The following is a 25,321-nucleotide window of genomic DNA, read 5'->3' as shown; positions in this document are numbered from 1 at the left end:
CTGGGCACAAAAGAAAACTGTGGCACAATCCTGCACATTCCAAAAATGTAATGGGATGCTTCGTCGTTGATGGATATGTACTGGCAGTGCATCAAGTTTGCTTACACTCAGCTCATCCCCAGGTGGCACAGACATTGCCTTCTCATCACCGTATACACCCCTACCTAGATCATTCCCAGAGAAAAGTGGAGTTGTACCACCACCCGCTAAGGAAGATAAAAACCTTGGTGCATTATACTCATGAAAAAAATAGCTGTGGATTATTTTGGCTGGGCTCAGTGCTCGGACATTTCAGATGAATTTAGACTGCTAGACCTTCTAACTTCAACTGCCTATGAAATGCATTCTACCATTATATTCTTCTATTTCCTCTTTGAAGTGGCGATGTTACTTTTCGGATTATTGTCACTCATACAGCACAGCAATAAAACTTGACTCACTGCGTTGCATGAAAGTGACAGGGCAGGAATGCTCCAATTATACCAACATATGGCACATTTCTGCACTGGCACACAATGTGCTGTCTTGCACCAATGCAAGCCCCATGGTGCAAGAGTGTGAGGGAGCCCGTGGATTAGCCAAGAATAGTATTGAAGACTAAACACCCAACTTACAGATTTCGTCCTTTGGGAATTCCTGATGGCTCTTAAAAAGTTCAATGGACACTTGCCACCATTTTAGAATTGAGCTGAAATTATAACATCCACTATACATATATCAACTTTCAGATTATCAATGGTGAGAGGTTGGTGAAGTTTCAACACCTTTATTTGTCATCTTTATTTAGATTAGTCGATTTACAGAAAGATCGATAAAAAATTGATTCGTGACTGCATACATTAATTGGAAAGTGTTCCATGAAGGATAATTGTCACTCAGCTAGCTAAGGAGCCTAACCCTTAGTAGAACCAATGAAGAGTTCTTTTTGGAAAAGAGCACGATTGGAAATATAAGAAGAACTACCCGTAAAGAGTCCTTCTAGAAACTCAGCCAAGTTCCTCACAGCTGCATAGCATCCATCAATAATAGAAGGATCTCTGCAGTAACAATGATCTGAAAAGGGTCTTTGGGTAAAGGAAGAATAAAGTCACCTTTAGCAGTAGCTGTTGGTAACAGAACCAAAGAAACAACTCTTCTGTAGGAGAGTCGCAAGTCAGGTGAGAATCTGGATCTTTGGTGAGTTGTCTCTCATCAACTAGTTAGGAACACTCATTAATATAAAATCACACAATAATGTATCAAAACCTACCAGGCGTTTTTTTCCCTGTGTGATGGTATTAACGTTAATGCTTCTACGCTTGTAACGTGATACATCATTGGAATTATTATGCCTAAATAACAGCTTCCTTGCAAATCAGCAGGTAATAAGAAGTAAGCATTCAGTCCACAAATGTAATAATAATCCTGGGATTGTATTTTAATTTCCCTGTAAAGTTAGCCATGACCCTCCCATTAATTCAAATGTGTGTTTGCAACTACTGAAACCCACATGTTTGGTACTTGTTAGTGTTTTCCTTTTATAAAAGCACAATATCCCATAGTGTGGACTGTTCATTTTCTTCCCTTTTCCATATATTTTCTAAAACATCTCCCTTTCTGTCTGTTGCCTATAGCATGTTCATGTACCTTTCCTCTAAAGCCATAATGTGAGCCTTGTCTGCAGGTCACATTAAGCATATTATGTTGTTTTTGTAAGCTTTCACAATACCTGCAGACAAATACGGAAAGAAAAAATACCAAGCTGCATCTACTGTCTTTGCATGCATGTGCAAATTCATGCTCTCTATTAAAGGCACTCTTGATAGCACTAGATCATAATTTGAGTACAAATATTCAAAGTGTCCTCGCATATAAACTAGTGAAAGCAGAATACTGCAACAGACTGTGTAAGACATAGGGATGTAAGGAAGTCGGCAAGTGTGCACAAACATCACAATTGTTAACATCCAAGGAATTAGGGTATTCTTGTACTAGTACTTGTCTAGAGTATAAATTAGTCAAGTAATTTTCTTTCTTATAATTTTGTAAGCTTTCACAATGCCTGCAGACAAATACGGAAAAAAATAATACCAAGCTGCATCTATTGTCTTTGCATGCATGTGCAAATTCATACTCTCTATTAAAGGCACTCTTGATAGCACTAGATCATAATTCGAGTACAAATATTCAAAGTGTCCTCGCATATAAACTAGTGAAAGCAGAATACTGCAACAGACTGTGTATGCCATAGGGATGTGAGGATGTCGGCAAGTGTGCACAAACATCGCAATTGTTAACATCCAAGGAATTAGGGTATTCTTGTACTAGTACTTGTCTAGAGTATAAATTAGTCAAGTAATTTTCTTTCTTATAATTAACAAACATTTTAGGAAAAAGAGTATCCCTAAATTTTGGCCATGTGTATTTGTGACATTGATACTGGGGGGCCCTAAATCCGGGGCCAGGGAAAATCTTACTTATACGATTGTGATCATTATTACAGTTATAATGAAAACCACACACATGTTACATTTACATTTATTTCTTATTCAACACATCGTCTTTTGTCAGTAACTAGTTAATTTACTGTAGAGGATTAGCAGATGATCTTCTTTAAAGCTGTTAAGAGTTTTTTTTTCTTAGTTTTCATTTTAGTGCAATTTCCTAATAGACATTCCATAGCCCCACTCCATGTTCGTCTAAATGGCGATTCCTATTCTTCTGTAACTTTCTTCTTGGACCTAGGTTAATCTTCTGTAAAACAAATCATTAAAATAATAAACATCTAATAGGCAGTTGTCCTTCTTTTTGCACCAAGTTCAGTTTAGTTTTTTCAGTTAATTTTCCCAAATAGCAATTTCTATATTACTTCCAACTGGGTTCTAATAGTTAAGGGTTGATGTTGCAAAGATCTTCCAAGGACACATTCAGTGCTGCACTTACATAGTTAGACCATTCAGGCGCTTAATATATTTGACAAAGTACTCGAGTTCTTCTAGAGCTCCTTTGAACTTGATGATTTGGATCAAGAGAGCTTTCATCTTCTGTTTCACTCACTTCAGGCACTGTTTCTGCAATCTATGCTATTGATGAGCTTCTCATCAATCTCTCTTTTCCAAGACTCATTGGCCACACTGCTTGATAACGTATTCTTTCTGTCCCGGACCTTGTTCCTTCACTGGGATGTTGTTCTTCTCTTTGTTCTTTTTCACAGATGCTTTCTGCATGCATTTCGGTCTCTGCTGCTTCTCCATTTGAGACCTCGATTCCACTTTGCATCATTTCAAGTACTTGTCTTTCAGATTTCTTATCTTTACCCCTTTCTTCTCTTGTGCTTCTCTATGCAGTTCAGCAGGCACATGTGCTGTAGGTCTAGGTGGTCTTTCAAAATCACTAATGCTTTTCTCTCCAGATCAAAAGCCAAAGATGCTTCCCCTGGATTACTCATGCTCTTGGTGTGTGAGGCAAGTATCTAGTTTGGAATTCCAGCACATTTACCAGCAGAGCTTATAGTCAGTATGACTTTGAAGGGGCCTTTCCATCTGGGTTCAAGACTTGTCTTTCAAATGTGGTTCTTGATCACGACCCTATCACTAGGGCTGAGGTTATGGCACTATTTTTGAAAAGGGTCTCATTTAGCAACTTATACCTAATGAAAGACAGAATGAACCACATCGGCGATTGTCGTGCATTAGTCCAAAATCATATCATATGTGATGTTCACAAAATCATTGGCAGGCACAGCTGGTAGTCTCATAGCCGTTTCCATTAGAATTTCATGCTGGAATAATCCTATCTTCCTGTCTGGAATACTTCGGACCCTCATTAGCACCAATGGTAAAGCATCTGGCCATTTCAGTGAAGATGAAGCGGGAACCTTTGCCAATCTTGGCTTTATGGTTCGATTCATGTGCTCAACTATGCCAGACACTTTTAGACTGTAACTGCAATGTAGTTTCTGTTTAACCTGTAGAGCAGCACATAGCCTACTCATCACTTCTTTATTGAAGTGTGTGCCTCTATCTTACTCAAGAAGGATGGCATCTCGAACATTGGCATGATCTCTCGCAATAACAGTTTAGCCACAGTGAAACTGTCAATAAGTCAATTAACTTTCATTTAGGTTAAAAGCCATTAAAAGTACATATATATAGGATTCACAATTAATATTTTGTTCTGTTCAATAAATAAATTATGTACACTAATGACATTAAAGCAGTCATCATCAATAGTACAATGTGTAAAGAGAAAAAAGAGAAAGCTCATGTGAGACTGTCATTTCTCCTAGTTGGGTAGGCTTCCACCCATCTCGAGAATACACAGATGATCACTAGGATATACCTCAACTTGTTGTATACAGGCTTATCTATAAAATCCATCTGTAGTCTGTGAAAAAGTCCATTTGATCTCTCTATGTGTGTGCTTCTAATATGTGGTTTCTTACCTATGTTTAGCTGTTGACATGTGACACACCTTCTGCAATTTTCATCAGCAATCATTCGAAACCTAGGATTATACCAACTTTGTCGGAAGAGTCTTATCATGTCATCTCTGCCTAAATGTGCGTACCTGGGTAGTACCAGGTCATTGGAAACAACACGCTATCAGTCAACACTGGCCTTCCATCAGCTGACATCCAAATGTAATTTGCATTCTTTGCACAACATGATCTGCTCCACCCTTTTTGCTCTGTTTCAGATACATTTTCCTGTACCCCTTTCAGCTCTTCCCAAGTGTCAGTGTTATTTCAATCACCATTGTGAAAGCACTTTCTACCTCAGATGCACATGTGAAACCTCCATTAAATGTGCATGCTAGCAAGTAACAGCAGCTGACTATGGAGTCAGCATATCTGTTGCAAATGGCAACGTACCAGCTGCCTGTTTAATGTCCTGGACATTTCACAACACGAATTTAAATAGGTAATTGTAAAGCCACAAGCAAATCCTTTACATGCTGTCCATTTCAATTAGGTGTTCATGTGGAAGTAGGAAACTCATGTTGCGTCCATAATGCCCAAAATCATGAACTATGCCTAAATCATACTGACTGCCTGTGAAGATGGTGAGTCTCATTTGTGCAGTTACACTGCAATGCTCAAGCGAGGACAGTTAACTCAGAAACTTGTGTGTAGGAAACAGACTGAAGCCAGGAAGCTTTGATCACATTATTTAAGGAGCACACAGCATATGCTGCTCTTAATGTGCCTTCATTTCCTCTTAGCTGTACAAAAGGGGGTGGTGATGGACGGAGCATCTGAACCAATCAAACACTCACACCCTGTCAACAGATCTGGGTTTAATCCATCACTGTTCTTTAGCCCACTCTGCCACCCCAGTTCAGACATGGCCATATGCAAATCAGTCTGACCCTGTGCCTCATGGGAACAGTCCAGCCCGAACTGCCAAGCCATGCCTTCCCCGGACCGGGAACAAGCTTCCTAGGACCGGTTTCTGGCATGTAAGCCGTCTTCAGCCAGGCTATCTTGAATCCAGTGGCAAAGTGAGCAAGGGACTCACGTCTAAGCATAACCTGCCAACTGATGGCTAACAAAGCGGTACACAAGGGGGTGGTGATGAACGGAGCATCTGAACCAATCAAACACTCACACCCAGTCAACAGATCTGAGTTTAATCCATCACCGTTCTTTGGTCCACTCTGCCACCCCAGTTCAGACATGGCCATATGCAAATCAGTGTGACCCTGTGCCTCATGGGAATAGTCCAGCCCGAACTGCCAAGCTATGCCTTCCCTGGACCAGAAAAAAGCTTCCTAGGACCGGTTTCTGGCATTTCAGCCGTCTTCAGCCAGGCTTGCTTGAATCCATTGTCAAAGTGAGCAAGGGACTCACGTCTGAGCATACCCTGCCAACTTATGGCAAACAAAGCGGTACAAAAGGAGGGTGGTGATGGACGGAGCATCTGAACCAATCAAACACTCACACCCAGTCAACAGATCTGGGTTTAATCGATCACCGTTCTTTAACCCACTCTGCCACCCCAGTTCAGACATGGCCATATGCAAATCAGTCTGACCCTGTGCCTCATGGGAACAGTCCAGCCCAAACTGCCAAGCCATGCCTTCCCTGGACCAGAAACAAGCTTCCTAGGACCGGTTTCTGGCATTTCAGCCATCTTCAGCCAGGCTTGCTTGAATCCATTGTCAAAGTGAGCAAGGGACTCACGTCTGAGCATACCCTGTCAACGTATGGTGAAAAAAGCAGTACAAAAGGGGGTGGTGATGGACAGAGCATCTGAACCAATCAAACACTCACACCCAGTTAACAGATCTGGGTTTAATCCATCACCGTTCTTTAGCCCACTCTGCCACCCCAGTTCAGACATGGCCATATGCAAATCAGTCTGACCCTGTGCCTCATGGGAGCAGTCCAGCCCGAACTGCCAAGCCATGCCTTCCCTGGACCGGAAACAAGCTTTCTAGGACGGGTTTCTGGCATTTCAGCCGTCTTCAGCCAGGTTTGCTTAAATCCCGTGGCAAAATGAGCAAGGTACTCACGTCTGAACATACCCTGCCAACTTATGGTGAACAAAGCGGTACAAAAGGGGTGGGAGAGTGCATCTGTTTAGGATATTGACATCCATTGTGCTGTTTAAACAACTGCAGTAACCGTTCATAGTATTCATGAGCTGTCTCTTTCAGATCCTGTGTGGTTCTTTTAATCTTTCACCAATCAGTATCCCTGGGAAGTAATTTTCCTTTCAAAAAGGTCATAATTGCTTCATAGTTGTCTATCACCAATGGTGATGATGCATCAGTTAGTTTTCTCTCTCTGTGGTCTTCTTTTGGCCACTGTACGGCAACCGTACATTCTGCCCATAAATCGGCTAGCACCACAATGTCAAGAAATTTATCCAAGTCTCTCAACTGCACCTTTGAAATCTTTATAAACCTCTCTACTAGTACATACCACTGCATGGGCTTGTCTTTCAGTTTTAGGTAATTGTTTGTAAATGCTGTCAAATCACCTCTATTCCATGGAACATGTACATAGGTACCTCAAACCACTTCCGTCAATGGATATGCCGCTGCCTCATCCAACTCATCCTGTCGACCTTCTGCTTCCCTCTTTTTCTTTTCATGTTTCTTTGCCCATCTACTTTGCAACTTTTCCACATCCATTCAATAACGTGCAAACACATTCCTGTAATTGTCATGTTTTCTATTGCCTAATCGGCCAACTCGACTCTTTAACTACAATGCAGGTTTAAGTTATTAGAAAGTTTCACATCATACTTTTTAGGTCGAGCTTAGTCTGCATGCATGTGCTGTCTGCAAGACCTTCTGTATTCAATAAAATTACTTTATTCCTGCCTCCTGCGTACCATTGGCTCACCGCCGCATCCCTCTACTTTGGTGACTCCTAACTGGCTCCAATAGCTGATACTTGACTTCCTTTGAGGTCTAAAGGAGCACCGGTAAGGTGCCATTATCTTACGCCCTCAGTTTTCATATGTTGTTTAGGCAAACTCTTTTTCTTCTGCTGTCCTTCCCCCTGGTCTCCCTGATTGAAGACCTTAAGGACCAGATGTAGGAAGCCTAATTCCAATCGGTAAGGGCCGAAATTACCGAATTTCGGCCGTTACGGACCGGAATTAGGATTTTCAGATGTAGGTGGCAAAATTGTAGGATTCGGTAATTTACCAAATCGGTAACTTAATGAATCGGTAAATTACCGAATTCTTAACATACCGATTCGGTAAATTCTCGAATCCTTAATGTAGAGAGCACTCAATTGAGTGCTTTTTACATTTAAGGATTCGTTATTTACCACTAACTATTAGTTGGTGGTAAATTCCGAATACCTTTAAAAAAGCAATTTTGTGCTTTTTATTCAGTGCCATGAGGCAGACATACATGCCCTTAGGGCATGTATGTCTGTCACATGTGCACCTATGCACTATACAGGGGTGCAACAGGGTGTCAATTTAACACCCTGCCACCCTTGTAGGTCTACCCTCTATTACCGATTCAGTATTTACCGAATCAGTAATTCTCATTCATTCCTATGGGCGTCCAGGCCCATAGGAATGAATGGGGATCGAATCGGTATTTACCGAATTTTACCGATTCTGTAAAATTTACCGAATCATTAGCTACATATCATTTACCGATTCTAAAATACCGAATCAGTAAAATTCGGTATTTTAGAATCGGTAAATGATATTTACCTACATCTGGCCCCTAAGTGCTCTAAATTTTAATAATATGAGACTGATAATCTCTGAAATGCATGTTAATTACTTGCCATGCGCATCCGCATCCGACCGCCAAGAAAGTTATAAAGTGTCAGCAGGTCAGGCCTGGATTTCCTGCAGCAATGTTCCGCAAAAGGCACACGGGGGTGTCGGAGGCAGGGGCTGCTAAGAGAGTGGAGAGGCTGCACAGAGAGCTTGGCTGGGCACAAACATCTTGAAGGCAATCACTCTGTGACGTTCCTGCAGACTGGGCACGTCTATAATTTTCCTCCTGATCACTCGTTCTCTATCCATTAATGCCGGCTTTTAACAATTATAAATTAATAATGTAAGAGGCTGCTTATTAACTCATATGTTATGGGAAAACATACATTATAAAGTATACTTTGTTTGTTTCATGACCATATTGCCTGCTTTTCCATTGCAGCAAATGCGCAGATTAGCGTGATTAGAGGATCCGATCCGCAAATTTACACCAGAGGGCTGCTCTGACCACCGAGGATTTACTGAAATGAAAAAATAATTTACAGAGTTTAAATTTCTACTTAATTCTTTGACCCCAGATATATTTCCCCTATAATGTCCATCTTCTATCTTTACCACTGCCTCTTCCTCTGTTGGTGTGCAAAATGAGTCAGCCAGGCTAAGAGGCCTCTCACTAGAGATACTGCCACTTATAAGACGGGTGTCACTTGCAGGGTGAGTGTTAAGGTTTTTATTTTACATCTGGCACATTCCTTCAGTGTCCATTTTCTCCCAGTCCAGGGAGACTGGGAGAAGGTCAGTAAATTGGCAGTCATTTAGGAAAAGGGAGACCAAGACTGAAAATTTAACTTATTGGACACGGAGAGGGCATGTGGGCACTGGCATCCGGTTTGTCAGCCCCTAGGTGACAGCTTCTTCTATGGGACTGTTAGGGCTTTTTGAATTTTAAGGCAATCTTAAAAATCACTACTGAAAGTTGGAGAGTAGCTGAAGAATTTCACCTACGAACACTGCCGCGCATTATTTTTTTACTTGCCTTAAACTAAACATTCCAACCTCGCGCCACTGTTACCTTTGGTCTACAATTAACCCCTTGACAGCGGTGAAAATTTTGCTGCGGTGCGGGTGATTTATGGCATGGGCGTGGTTCGGACGACCACCGGCCGTCCTCCGCACACGCCCACCGTGACGTCGGACGGCCGCCAGCCGTCCGACGCATGCAAAGGGTTAATTATTTTGCACTCTTGACTGCAAGGCAGTTTTCATGGTCTATAATGCGATTGGTTTCACCTCTCTTTAGATATGGGTGAGCCAACAAATGAATAGTGCTAACCAATTCAAGCTTCTGCTTTGACTCTTAAAGCCCCATGCTTAAGCTGAGCTCTAAAACTGTTTGGTATGTGAATTATACAACAAACCATTTTCGGAAAAACTTTAAAAACCCTACTGTTTTAATTGGTAATTGTGCATCTTCTGCCTTTTTGCTGTTAGCGCCGGGACACTTTCGAGTAGCTGCGCGGTGTATAAATTAAAATAACATAACATAACATTTCAAATATGCTAGTCTTCAGAGTTCAGAAAGATATTTTTAAACACTAACTCTGATAACATATTCCCGACAGTGCCACGAATGGACCAAATGATTATATTCCAGTGCGTGCAGGATGCACTCAACCTGACTACTACCTGGAAGTTTCTCCTCACAGACTGGCTTTGATCATTTTCAACTTGTCAAACTCTAATAAGGGAACCTATTTCATATTTGTGTGCTTCAGGCACCCTACTTGGTGCCTTTTTCATTAATAGTCAGCTCATTACGTAATTGAAGGATCCCCTGGGTCCCTAACGGTCTTCCGATAATTTCTTAACTAAGTATTGATTTACTTCTTTCGTAGCTAGAAATTCACCAGAGAAATCGCTTTGTTCCATCTTATATTTTGGTTTTGCTTGGTGTTAGCCATTTTGTTTATGAATTATCGTTTGATTGACTGGGTCTTATCTCGGAAATTAATTTTCATGACAATAAACAAGGTTGAATAGTAAATAAAGCAGTTACAATTTAATTATCAATCAATTAATCAATCAGGGAATTGTAAGCGCACTTCTCACCTGTGAGGGTCTCAAGACGCTTGGGGGGGGGGGTCCGCAGATCTGTTTAGCGAAAGAGTCAGGTCTTGAGGGTCTTCCTGAAGGTTTTCAGGGAGGGGGCGTGCCTGATGTCTGCCGGTAGCTCGTTCCAGGCCTTAGCTGCAATGTGAGAGAAGGATCTTCTGCCTGCTCTGGGTCTGTGGATGCGCGGGGTTCCGGCCAGTGAGAGGTTGGAAGATTGGAGGTTTCTTTTGGGTATGTGGAAGTCGATTCTGTTGTTGAGGTATTTGGGTTCATATTGTGTAGGCATTTGATGGCGTGAGTGAGGATTTTGAAAGTGACTCTTTTCTCTACGGGGAGTCAATGGGACTTCGTAGGTTTTGACTGCTGTGTTCGTGTTGGAGGATGCCGAGGACGAGTCTGGCGGCAGTGTTCTGTATTGTCTGGAGTTTGCAGAGTAGGGACTTGTTGATGCTGGCGTAGAGTGCGTTTCCATAGTTCGGTCTGCTGGTGATCAGTGCTTGGGGGATCCACTTGAAGGTCTTGCGGAGGATGCAGAGGGTGTTTAAGCAGCTGGAGGTGACGGTGTTGACCTGTCGGTTCATGGTGAGTGATGAGTTGAGTACGGTGCTGCGGTTCTTGGCGAGGTCTGAGGGGGTAGTTGGGTTTCCGAGGGAGGTCGGCCACCAGGTGCTGTCCAGTGCAGAAGGGTGGTACTGAGGATGAGGACTTCTGTCTTCTTGGCGTTGAGCTTCAGGCAGCTGTTGATCATCCAGACTGCGATGTCATGCATTCCTTTCTGGAAGTTGAGTTTGGCAGTGGTGGGGTCTTTGGTGAGGGAGAGGATAAGCTGGGTGTCGTTGGCGTAGAATACGATGTGGAGGCCGTGTTGTCGGACGATGACTGCGAGTGTGTGTGTTTGCAATGTCAACTACATTTATTTTTCAGATGTGTATGCTATTACAAAGGACACCTCGTCAGGGGTAGTAAGCGCTATATAAATGCAATTTAAACCCAAATAGGCCAGTGAGAAAGTTATTAAAACAAGCATCTGCAATAAAATAGGTCTTGCATTTGTTAAAGTTGGCATTGAAAATGATAATGTTTTATACTTTTGCTTTTCATACCACTGACAATAGCGCCATGGATATATAATTACTCCACTGCACATAAAAAAACTAAAGACAAAAACATTGCCATTTTTAACACCAACAGCTCTTTAGCAAATGCCAGACCAATTGCATTGCAAATACTTGTTTGCTATTCCTGCCAATCCGTCATGTACTGTAGCAGCCCTTCGGCTAATTTCTCTACACATGTAAGTTAACTCATGTCTTTGGTACTGGTCAAGATGATCAAACTCCAGGCAACCCTTGATCAGTTCTTCTAAATTTATTTTTAATCTAGGAATATTCAATGATTTTTCTTTTCTCATCTCTACTTCCTTTGAGGACTCTGTAACTTAGGTTTTTTTCTCTCTGGATTTCTTCAAGACATGCTGTGGAACTTCCTTCTTCATTGCCAATTACGTCATTTGGAGGAAAGGGAGTTGTAATGACTAGAGTTCCGTCTCCATGAATTAGAGCCTGGAAATTTAGTGGGGATCTCCTTAGAACTAACTGTGAATTCTGATTTGTGGGTATACATTTCCAACAACTGGTGTTGTTTAGACTTCTCTCAATTTGGGTTGGTACAGTAGGAATCACTCGAGATGCAACTGGATCAGTATCAATAGGAACTACAGCTATTGGTTGTCTCACAACTGGTGGAGCAGTTTGAAAAATCTGCTTCGGTCTCTCAATAGGAAGTTAATGTGAATCCACTGGAGCTGTAGCAGAGGTCTGATTTGCTATAGCACTAACCTCTCCTGGATAAGCATATTTTACAGATGGTGGTTGAGAAGACAACATCTGTTCTAATACCTCATCTCCTGAATCAGTGTCTGATTTATTTCCCTCTTGTTTCTTGGCATCCTTATTTTTCTTTCTATATTCTGATGTAAGAACTGGATATAATCTGGCTCCTTTGATAATACCTTTCCACCACCTATGCTGTTCCTCATCTCATAGAGCAAACACGTAATTCTGCATTGCTCTTCTTGGCCTTCTCCTAAATTCCTCCTTCTCCCTTGCAATCTTTTCCTAAGCATTTAAAGCCAAATTTTTCATGGGTCAAGGTGGTGGCTTCTTCACGTACACTTTTTCCTTCAAATGATCTAGGATTCTGGTGTTAACTCTCCCACCCCTCGGATATCCTAAAGCACCTTCCTTTTCTGTAACCATCTGCCATTGTTTTAACCATAGACATGAATATATTCCTTGTTCGGTAGTGATAATGTATGCCAGAGTACCCTCAGGAGGTGCATCCTCACCTTTTCCTTCAGGAATAGTGGGATCTCCTCTAACAAATTTCTTCAAATCCGTAAAATATTCACATTGACAATTACATTTTTGAAATTCTATGCAAAGTCAAATGTTCTGATTCTGGTCTATATACACCAAAATTAGTTCACCAATTAAAAGACAGCTTTAAATTGCATGCAATTCTTTACCAAATCCACAGCGTGGCAGAGAAAACACACTAGCCAATAGGTGCGCGAAAGCACACCAACCATCCAATCTCAGCGCGAAACACTATGAGGTATAGCTCCTCAAAGCAGCTAACATTCTTTTACAATTTTCTTCACATTCCCACACACTTTCAAATAACTTTTTAAACTGCTGCTTGTTTTCACTTCTAAGGAAGGTTAAGCATTGTAACCATTCAAAAGTAGTCTACACTGGCAAGTGACTTCTCGGCTAGCAAAAGTCCACACAAATTAATGCACCTTCACCCATTTGTGCAATAAGGTTACACTAACATTATCAAAGGAAGACATCCATTTTGAGGCTGGGTCTGATGCTAGGGACTGCACTAGAAGAAAAATCCTGGCTATAGCCAACTCATATACAGTCATAACCTTCAAACACCTAGCGTATGAACCAAGAAGAAGGATCAAGATTGAAGACATTTTATGTACAGTGAAGACAAATGAATCCTATCTATCACACCAAGATAGTTATACTATAGGATTCAGACTTCCACTAGAGATCAATTTCTGTTTTCAAAATGGACGCCAACGGACAAGCAATACCTCAAGGAATTCAGCTGCTTATACAGATGGGGGCCATAATTCCTGTTTCAAAATGTCAGAGGTATCAAGGGGTATACTCAGTCACCAAAACCAGACCAGAGATGCACTGCAGGTCTATGTTTTAAGACCTTAATGTATGTACTGTAGAAATCTTTCAGGAAGGAAACTTTTCAATCAATAATACCTCGAGTGTGGGGACGTTTGAGCAACTCTGGATTTACAAGACGTTTACCTTCATATGCCAATATATCAAAGAAGTTCAACATTACATTCAGTTTACAGTGGAAGATCAACATTTCCAGTTACATTCAATCTGGTCTCTCATCATCTCCAAGAGTCTTCACCATGGTGTTGTCTCTGGTTGTAGCAGCATTGCAAAATATGGGTGCAAATATTTCCCAACCTTGATGACTGTCTAATCCAGGCTCCTTTATGGAAAGCCAAAGCAAGCCAGTGTAAAGAAAGTATGCACTTTTTAACAAATCTGGGATTTATATTGAACCATCAAATGTCTTGGAAAAATCCATCTCTACAAATTGCAAATTGAAGGGGCATGGCTCCAAAAACGAGGTTTTTCAAAAGAACTGGCCAATAACTTTATATTCCTATCCAAAACATTGAAAGGCTTTTCAGAGATGGCGCGTAGAAAAGCGATTCATTCATGTGCCTAGTGATTTGGAATTCCTGAGAGAAAGTGTTCAGAGAAAGGTTTGGCCCCAGCTACACTGTCAGCACACTGTCAGGACAAAAGAGCAGCCATTTGGATTATTTCAGGGAAACCTGGGACACATCTAAAACATAGTTCCCTTGGATTTAAGAGTGTCACAAGCTTTAAGCTTAGAAAGCCTTTGGTCCCAAATATTAACCTACCTGGTGCCCACAAGTAGCTTTAAGGGACATCTAAGAAAACCCATTTGAACCTCCAGAATCGGCTGCCTGTTTTTGGCTTTCAGCAAAATAAGCCTTCCTGGCGGCGGTAATTTCAGTTAAAAGGATGGTAAAATTATGGGTCTCAGTCATCTCCTATCCTTACCTTAGGGATTTTTGCAGACCAATTGACTCTGTGTTCACATCCAAAACTGAAACCTAAGGTTCAAACACATTTTCATATGTCTCAAGAAACTGTTTAGCCAGTCTTTCAGTCTGAATCTAGCAATTCTATTTAAGACTAACCCTTGGCTGAAGACGAGCCCTCATGTTGTATAAAGAACAACCAAAGACGTTCATGTTACAAGTTCTTTGTTAGTAATATTCTGTTCTGCCAACAAAGGTAAATATAAAAGAACAGCTAACTTAAGTAGATGTGTCAGACAGGCAATATCTCAAACATATGTGCGACTGGGTGAAAGGACACCAGAGAATGTGAAAGAGAATTCAGCTAGATTAGTTTACACATCATGGGCTGAAGCATGTGAGTTTCACTGCAGATTTGCATGGCAGCCACATGGACTGTAACACATACATTTTTGCCCTATTTCAGACTGGATTTGTCTAATTCTAATGCTGTTAATTTTGGTTCTGGTACGCTAAAGGCAGGAGTGAAGTAATTGCTATTGTAATAACCTTAGCGTCGTATTATCGTTGTTGACTTCAATTCTAAACTTGTATATAGCTTCACATCATAAGCACTGGGATGAGAAGGACATAGGAAGGGTTTTACACCTATAACTTACCCGTAATTGTCATTACATTAGCTTGATCATATTTCTTCTCCTCTTATCCATGTGCATTCCTTCCTCCTGAGACATGTCCTGGCACCTTCCATATTATTTTAAGCTTGTAAATTGCAGACATCCATGGGAGGCAGGAAGGCTTTTTATGACGATGTCTTAAGTATAGAATCAAACTAAATACTACAGGGTGGGTGGGTATAGCGGTTAAATGAGATCTGTCTTGGGGAAGGGCTGACTCATATCATAAGGACTGGAAGAAAGAGGAGGACTATGTCTAAGAGCAGTGAGGATTACCAGTAAGTAATAGGCTCCTTCATGTATTATCTATTCACTAATGTGTTTTGCATGTAAGACATTTTAAATCTTTTTCCTAGTGGTGTTTTCTTCCTACATTATATTTTATATTAAAGAGTAACACATGGATGTGCAGTTATAATGGTTGCTTTTACTTTAACGTTTTCTAATGGCTATAATGTTGTCTAGAGCAAACAAAATTATCTTCTTTCTATCGTCTGTAGAAAGAGACAGTATTGCCCTTTGCAAAAGTTGTTTTTTCCAAAAGCGACAAAAGACCCTAAATAATGTCGTGCTATAAAAATAAATCAACGTTATACCTTTTACAGGCCTATTTACCATTCTGAACTCCTGAAGGGACCAATTAAAATCAACGACTTGCTTCCTGTTGGGTCTCGAGACTTGCATTTAGGTGATGCGCGCGAGCATTAGTGTGAGCATCCCAGAAGGCTCGCGTTGAGCTCTCCATCGACTAGGCTATAATGAGACCGGCTTTCATATCAAGAGCCTGCCTTCCGGGCCTACATGTCATTCACAATAAAGAAGCCGCAGACAAGTGGCCACCAGCAGATCCTACAAATACAGGAAGGAAGTGGACTTCCAGTTGCTTCTCAGTATTTAGAGAGAATAAATACCGTTTTAGGGATATGTGGCTTCACGGACAACATAACATACAAGTTACTTTTCTCGTTATGAGGGAGAGGTAGAGATTACAAAACATTTTGACTGACTCTTTTATATGTTCTTAACGATAAATAAGGCAGTTATTGGTGTAAATGCCTTTCATCAACACATTATTAATACAGGACTGTGAAGGTGGTAAACTATAGCGAGAATACTTTTGCATATTGTGTTGCATTTTGTGGTAGAGGATATCTGTTTTAATACGGTTATCTTTTTGTGCTTTATTATTACATGTGTTGTTGTTATGTTGCACGGTTGTACCTGTTTTGAGTGATTTGTTGTGTTCTTCCCTCTTATGTTTTTATTATTCTGTTTTGTTTTATGTGAACTGTATTGTGTTCTTTTGGTCTCCATAATTACTATAGCGATACCACCTAATGCTGCCACATTTTCAGGCAAAAGCCGCGCATTTACAATCCTCTAGAGAGGGAAAATACTGCTGTTAAAGCTATTACAGTATAGATGCTCCAGCCAGTACAACTCTGTAACAGAGACCTTCGTTAAATTAGGATTTCAGAAGACATATCTGTATGCCTTTTTCAGCACTGCATCGGAGCTGAGGGGAGCTGTCTATTTCTTTTTGGCATCTTGAGCACATACCTTAACGCGAAATATCGCTGAGTTTTTGCATGTTTTGCAGAGCTCGGAAACCTAAACAGGGAGAAAATTATTGAGCTATGTTTCTCAGCAATGTTTTCAGCAAAGCATACACTAAGGGGAATATATATCAAAGTTTTGCATCGCCCTTGTGCTACGAAAGGTAATAATGCAAGGGTGACACAACCTAGATGAGATTTACCAAGCCATGGTCGGCAAGCCATGGTCGGCTACCTTGCATGGATTTGTGTAACTTGGTAAATCTGGAGTAATGCAAGGCAGTGCAAGTCACTGTCTTGTTTTACTTTTCCCCAGGGAGGTGTTCAATGGATGGAGCGTGGGTGTCCCCACACACCCACCCATGGATTGTTGGGCTTTCCTAGCTTTAGCGTAAGTGGTAGACCCGAGAATGCATTAAAATGCTACGCCTTTCCAGGGAAGGCATAAAGTGGAGATATATCTTTATTTCCCCAGGTTTTTTCTTCTTTCTTCATGTGCTACATTAGGGAGGACACAGAGAAACAGGAAAGAGCCTCAGAGGATTGTTTTTGTGCAGGAAGGTTTCCCTTCTTGCACAAAAATTGCTCCTCAGTCAGAGGTTGAGCTACCCTCTCACTGAGTTTGAGGTTTTCAGGTCCTTCCTTCAAGAATCCACCTGTGGGTTTCACCGAACACTTTTCTTCTTTCCAGCAGTGGCATTTCTTTGACGTCTCCCATTGAGAACGACAGCGGTTTCTGATGTCAATTGGAACCTATGCACCCAGCTTCCCTGGGATAGGTAACTCTGTTACATCAGTATTCTCGGGTGGGGTGGCTCTCCAACCTTCTATGTTCCAAAGGGTTTCTTCGTAATCCACTGGGAAGGGTCCTTGAACCCTAAAACTGCAACTGAATTGTATGTAACACGCGGTTGTGTTCTCACATTACACCCGTCCTCCGTGGGGTTCATACTTACTCACCTTGGGTGGTTCCCTGGGGTCCCAGCGATTCTACAACCTCTAGACACTGTCCTGACTTGAGTCGTGGTTCTTATACCATTATTTTAGTATATGGATTGGTTTCCTCTTGGAGCCCACTGTGTATTAATGCTACTTATGTTTGTTTCTGTGCTACAGTATTGTGTGCTTTGTGTTAATCTGCGTGTAGCAGACACTATGAGGTATTTAACGTGTGGTATAATAATAAATACATATTTTTATAACTACTGTGTGGTTCTCCTTTCATGTAACCAATACATTCAGGTTGCATTCTGGTAAAACAAGCTACTTAACATTCCTTCAAGACTAAGCCTGAAGGCTGCTCTCCACAGCTACCACTTGGATGCTTTCTAATGTTATCTTTGACCTCTTAAATCACCATAGGGGTTGTTTGGACTGGTGCAAGGTGCCCACTTTAATTAGTGGACGCCATATACCAGGCCAATTTCTCACAATTACCCTGAATCTCCCAGAGCACCTCTGTTGGCTACCCCTGGTAACACCATTCTGAAGGTCTGGAATTGGGAGGGTCAGAAATTGCGGTTCCCAATCCGAACACCCAGAGGAGTGTCCGCCGGCTGCTCCCGAGGACGCCTCGAAGCTCTGATTAGGACATCTGCCCCATCCTGTACTGCTGTCGGGATATGTTGAGGCAAGTGATGGCTGTTTTACATTTGTCATGGGGCCTGTTAGGATTGTACGCTCCCAGAGGTGTAACCAGTGACATAGGATGTGGTGGATTTAAACTATGGTCATTATAGCGCTGTGCAGTAGAGGCGTAAGAAGCACAGGGGTATGGAACAGGTGGCTGCTGCCCCTTGGGGTCTACAGTAGAAGGAACACTGTCAGTGACTGCAATGTCGACTGGTGTTTCAGAACTCACTAGCACCCCTGTCAGACCCTTGAGACATACTGTACCTACATAAGATTTGTCTTTTTGGGAACAATCGTTTTCAAGCCCTTCATCAACTAAGGTTAGTGAGATTTTCATATGCGGTTGTGGTTCACCAGTTAGCCCCCTGAGAAGCCCTGTACAAACAGAGTACAGGTCCTGGTCTGCATGATCATTTTTAATCTCTTTGTTAAATAGAGTATGTGTGATTTTTATAGGTGTGTCCGCTTTGGGATGATCATTTTAAAGCCCTTCATCCCAAAGTCTATGTGAGATAGTTATAGTCGGTTGTGGGGTATCCCCTGGGGGAGCACATTAACATTCACCCTCTCAGATGGAATATTTACCTGCATGAACAATATGGGGAAATGGATGCGCAGTAACTGTGTGTTTTATGGTAAACAGTCATAATATCGATTCCAAAATATAGAATGGACATAATATCGAAGTAAAAATATAGAATGGACAAAATATCGAATGGACACACTATAGTGGTTAAAAATATCGAATTTAAGGTAAGTAATATCGATTTTCAAAATATAGAAGTCAAAATATCGAAGTATACAATATAGGCATTAAATATATCGATTTTTTAAAAATATCAATTTTTTTAAAGTGTTTTGTATGTTAGTATATGTGTGAAAAGTGTATATTAATTTTTGTAATGTATGCTTAATGTATTTTAAGTAATGAATATTATGTTATTTAATTTTTGCGTAATTTAATTCTGTAGCGGGTTGTGGGTTTATAGGGGAATAGGGTGGGAAGTAATTTAATTATATTAAATTAAATATTAATTTTTAGCAATTATTATTAATTTTTAATTTAATTTTGCTTTCTAGTTCTGTAGCGGGTTGTGGGTTTATAGGGGAATAGGGTGGGAAGTAATTTAATTGTAATTAATTAAATATTTGTATTTATTTATTGGTATTCATTTTGAATTTATTGTTAATTTTTAATTGGTAATTAATTTGTATTAATTGCCAATTAATTTGTATTAAATGATTAATTGTTAATTATGTTAATTTTCTAAATTTATTTTCTGTAGTGGGTTGTGGGTTTATAGGGGAATAGGGTGGGAAGTAATTTAATTGTAATTAAGTAAATAATTTTTTTCATTTAGTGGTATTGATTTTAAATTTATTGTTAATTAAATTTTATTTGGTAATTAATTTCTATTTATTGCCAATTAATTTTTATTAATTGGTAATTATTTTGTATTAAATATGTGATAATTATGATAATTGTATTAATGTATTTTCTGTAGTGGTATGTGGGTTTATAGGGGAATAGGGTGGGAAGTAATGTAATTGTAATTAATTACATATTAAAAATACTTTTTATGTATTGATAATTAATTTACTGTTAATTTTTAATTGGTATAAATTTTTATTATTAATTAGTTTTTGTTATTGAAAATTAATTAGTTGTTAAATAATTATGAATAGGTTATTACTTTTTAATAACTAATATGTAGTTGTATTTCTAATTAATTATTACATAATATTAATTTGTCATTAATTTCAATTAATGTTTTATTGGTATTGATATTTAATTTATTTTTAATAATATATTAAATCATTACTTTCCCTACTGTTAAACTCACTGGAGTGGGAATAGTAATTTTCACCCTCCCGCTATCCAACGCTTTCCCTACTGTTGCACTCTCTGGAGTGGGAATAGTAATTTTTACCCCTACGCTATCCAAAGCTTTCCCTACTGTTGCACCATCTGGAGTGGGAATAGTCATTTTCACACTCCCGCTATCCAACACTTTCCCTACTGTTGCACTCTCTGGAGTGGGAATAGTATTTTTTACCCCTACGCTATCCAACGCTTTTCCTACTGTTGCACTCTCTGCAGTGGGAATAGTAATTTTTACCCCTACGCTATCCAATGCTTTCCCTACTGTTGTACTCTCTGGAGTGGAAATAGTAATTTTTACCCTGCCAATATCCAACGCTTTCCCTACTGTTGCACTCTCTGGAGTGGGAATAGTAATTTTTACCACTACGCTATCCAACTCTTTCCCTTCTGTTGCATGCTCTGGAGTTGGAATAGTAATTTTTACCCTCCCGCTATTCAACGCTTTCCCTACTGTTGCACTCTCTGGAATGGGAATAGTAATTTTTACCCTTATGCTATCCAACGCTTTCCCTACTGTTGCACTCACTGGAGTGGGAATAATATTTTTTACCCCTACGCTTTCCAACACTTTCCCTACTGTTGCACTCTCTGGAGTGGGAATAGTAATTTTTACCCCTACGCTATCCAACGCTTTCCCTACTGTTGCACTCTCTGGAGTGGGGATAGTATTTTTTACCCCTATGCTATCCAACGCTTTCCCTATTGTTGCACTCACTGGAGTGGGAATAGTATTTTTTACCCTCCCGCTATCCAACGATTTTCCTACTGTTGCACTCTCTGGAGTGGGAATAGTCATTTTTACCCTTACGCTATCCAACGCTTTCCCTACTGTTGCACTCACTGGAGTGGGAATAGTATTTTTTACCCCTACGCTATCCAACGCTTTCCCTACTGTTGCACTCTATGAAGTGGGAATAGTAATTTTTACCCCTACGCTATCCAACGCTTTCCCTACTGTTGCACTCACTGGAGTGGGAATAGTATTTTTTACCCCTACGCTATCCAACGCTTTCCCTACTGTTGCACTCACTGGAGTGGGAATATTAAATGTTACCCTTCTACTATCCTACGGTAAAATATTGTACATTTTTTATTAATAACTTAAATTAATTATATCTTAATTTTAGGGTTATTTGAGTATCTTTAAGTATGTTTTAGTTAATTATATGTATTATTTCAATAATTTTAAATTACTTTTAAGACATTTAAAAAAATTCGATATTTTGACTGACTATATTTTTTACAGACTATATTTTGGATTCGATATTTTTGTACTTACCTGTTTGTAGATAGGAATTCGATATTTTGGCATTCTATATTTTGGTGACGATATTTTGGTAAGTCTATATTTTGTCGTTCTATATTATGTCAGTGATCCGTGTTTTATGGTAGATCTAGTGGGACGGTTTGTAGGCCTTCTTCTTTAAGGAAAGGCGACTCGATTTTGCTTATTTTAGTGTGAGATCTACTTCCTGTTTTTTACATGACCCTAGCCAATTTGTGTATGCGGTTGGAAGTGTGTACCCTTTGAGGTCTACACCCCTAGCCAAAAATGGCCTTTCTGTATGTGTGTTCACTATACTGGTGTGGGTTTTGGTGGCAAAGCTGGTAAAGCAGTGTAGGGGTTAGAGTAACAAGTGTTTTGCCTTCCCAGATTCCGAGCATGGTTTGTTATGACGCACAGGATATCTCTCAACAGTTGCTGCATTTGGGTTGTTTTGATGCATCTGTGTGATGTCCTTTAGCAGCGTTGACACGCCTTAACCTTTCATGGTACTCCGACGCCGGTCTTTTGTGTTGGCTCTACGATGAAAACAAAAACATACACATTAGTAAAAAATAAAAAATCCTGAATGACTCTTTGCAATGTCATGATTGTAACTTCCTGTCTAACTATTCCTTTACATTTTTTATAGCTCTTACTAGATGCTGGAGAAATATTTGAGACAAAAATTATATTAAGATTCTATTGGCATTACACTTTGTCCCTTTGTCGAATTGCTTTCTTTTTAACCAGTCCATCTCTAGGCCCCAAAGACCTGAACAATGTCACAATCCTTCCAGTACTTGTTGAGGCTCCGGTCACCACTTTTGCTCAAGGGTCTACTGTTTGCTGATGGTATGCGTAATTATGCACTTCCAGGGGGAACTGTGGCGAAAAGGAATCACTGTCACATTGCCAATATAATACACTGATTAACACACTCTCTGAGAGCCACATGGAATCTTGGAGAATTCGGACTGTACAGGCTAATCTTTACACATACTTCACACAACAAGGCCACCTCTTTCTTCACCTGTAATAGCATGGCTATGCTTTACGCTGGGCGATGCTTCTTTAGACTCCAAGATTTGTTAAAGCACTTCGAGAGCAAGCTGTACTTTGGCTTCATATCCTGTAAAAACACACAAATACCTTTAAGAAAACGTCTTCAATGTTGAGACATTAGGGTTAGCAATGGTCTCAGAACTATAGCGCTCTAAGGGCCTCATTTATGAAAAGTGACGCATCGCTGCGTGAAAACAGCGATGCGTCACTTTTCACTGCGCACTCCTTGCGACACCAATGATGCGTTATATTTAATGTATGATGCATCATGTCGCAAGGAGTTACAGATACGTCAGTATTTCTCACGTATCTGTAAGCGCAAATGTGACGCATTGCTGGAGTGTGTCACAAAAGTGAGGCAGGCGCAAGATTTTGACGCAACGGCGTCCTAAAAGTGATGCAGTGAAATATCATAGATTTCACTGCGTTACTTCTACAAGGCTTTTTTGCATTGGAACGCCCACCCTGCATACATTATACCTGGCGTAGGTATAATGTGGCGCAGGGGTTTACAAAGGGATGCATCTACCTAGATGCATCACTTTGTAAATATGGTGCAACAAGGCACATTATTTACGCTGTTGGTGCGTCACAAAAAGTGATGCACCGGTGGCGTAAAAGTGACGCACAGCCTCATAAATGAGGCTCTAAATATCTTTACTGTGCTGAAATTCAACCATTTCATCATGGCTCCATGCTAACTGTGGGAAATCCTGCATGAAAAGCGGACAGATTTGCTTTAAAAACAGCTCTAATAAACAGCACACGTCATAGTTGATTAAGTCATTGATAAAAAAAAAGTTTTAGACATGTGTTGTTCACAATATAATAAAATAATTTACAGTTGTTGGAACTGGCATTCTTAACAAGCTGCATAGCCATAAGGACTAATTAACGCAGGGGCTTTGAAACAGTGCTAAACAGTTCTGCCGACAGCCCAAGGGCTGCCTTGTCAACATTTACACTTTACCCCCTTATAGAATTGTGCAAAGCATATTCAAATTCAACACAATCCTTTAATTTTTTTAATCCTTACAGTTGCAGTTGTTGGGGGATAGTACATACAGGGTAGTGTTTCTCAACCACATTGCTACAACCCTTAGAATTATCTCAGCTCTGACTATAGAGCCAGCTCTCCCCTCTCTACCACCCTCAGCCATGCCTGCTGTTGCTCTGCGGCCTTTTATCCCACACCCCTTTCATCCACGGGCCTGTCACTCAGGGCTTTGACAACACATTCCAAAGCCTGCTGCTAACTTTAACTCTTGGCAAACCATGGTTTGAACAACAGATTTTATGTTATATATTATGTAACCACGAATTTCCAAGTGGCCTGCAGCCTCCTAAGCAATAAAACACAATGACACATATGACATGCTTCAGCGCCTGTTTGCTAAGCTAATGAACAACAAGCCACACCGGAAGCCTTGACATGTCTAATTTAAAAATACCAAAATGGGGAAAATGGACAACCAGGTTTTACACATGCAATCCTATATATTACTAGGGCTACCTTGTCATCATGTACATTTTTATATAAGACTGATACATATGATGTCAGCATATTGGAAATAAACCAACGTAAGCAGCGCTGGATAGCACACAATTAGCTTTTATTTTGCAGTGGTCGACTTTGGGGGGACACTGTAAAACTTTTGCATTTTCACAACTACCAATATCAAGCTGACACACATTCTTTTCAAACCATAAATAAAAGCAGATATTTTCAGACCATAAAAATAAGACATTTTCAACCATAAAAAGCAGAAACTTGGCTTCACTATGCAACACATTGAATGAAAAAAAAAATTCAAATGATATAAGCTATCATTGTTTTTTACTGCAGCAGGCGTTGTCCTGTGGAGCCAGATGGGTCTCCTAATATATGATGCTCTTCGTAATGTATCTCAAAGCTTTTCTCCTTGGTGCTCGGGTAGTCCTTCTGTCCACAGACTTAAAATAAGCAGTTTGCGTCTTCTTCTGACTGTGTTCAGCATTGGTGCAGCATTTTATACGTAGTAGAGCTTGCTAATTATGCATAGTTTTCCACAGCTCCATGGACATTACCACTTTATGACTTTGTCTAGATGTTTTAAACAAAAGGCCTGGGGCCAGATGTAGATAGCCCAGTACCGGTCGGTAACTGCCAAAAATCGGTAATTTCGGCCGTTACCGACTGGTCTGTAGAAAATGAGAAGTAGGAGTCAAAATTTTACCGATTTGGAAAATATGAGTCTGTATTTTCCCGATTCGGAATATACCGAATCCTTAGTTACCGAATTCTTATTTACCGAATCGGTAAATAAGAAATGGTAAAAAATGCCAATGGAGATGTAGGAAACCAAAAAAATACCGAATTCAATGAAATTCGGTATTTAAGAGTCGGTATTTACCATGGATTGAAAGCAGGTGGTAACCAGTAGCAGGCTATAAAATAAGGCAAAAATGCAACAGTGTAACCACAATGGCGGCTTTCTACATCATAGCAAGGCGGCAATGGCTACAGGCAGCAGGAGAGAGGGAATGGATAAGGGAGGAGAAAGTGTACAGGCAGAGGATAACACTTTTCCAACTGACTGAGCCAGAGATACTGCAAAGGTACAGGCTACACCACCTAACCATCCTGGCCCTGATCAGGGACCTGCACCCACTCCTGGAGCACCCAACACCAAGGGCGCACGCCATTCCACCCCATGTGCAGGTGCTGTATAGCCTACACCTGCTTGCCTCTGGGAGTTACCAAAGTGTGATTGCTGCAGTAGGTGGTGTGTCCCAGAGCTGCCTGTCCCGTTTCTTTAGGAAGTTCCTTGAGGCCATGATGCAGAGT

This window comes from Lissotriton helveticus, chromosome 2_1 (genome assembly GCF_964261635.1).
Source record: "Lissotriton helveticus chromosome 2_1, aLisHel1.1, whole genome shotgun sequence".
Classification (NCBI taxonomy): Eukaryota; Metazoa; Chordata; class Amphibia; order Caudata; family Salamandridae; genus Lissotriton; species Lissotriton helveticus.
This window is presented reverse-complemented; position numbering follows the sequence as displayed.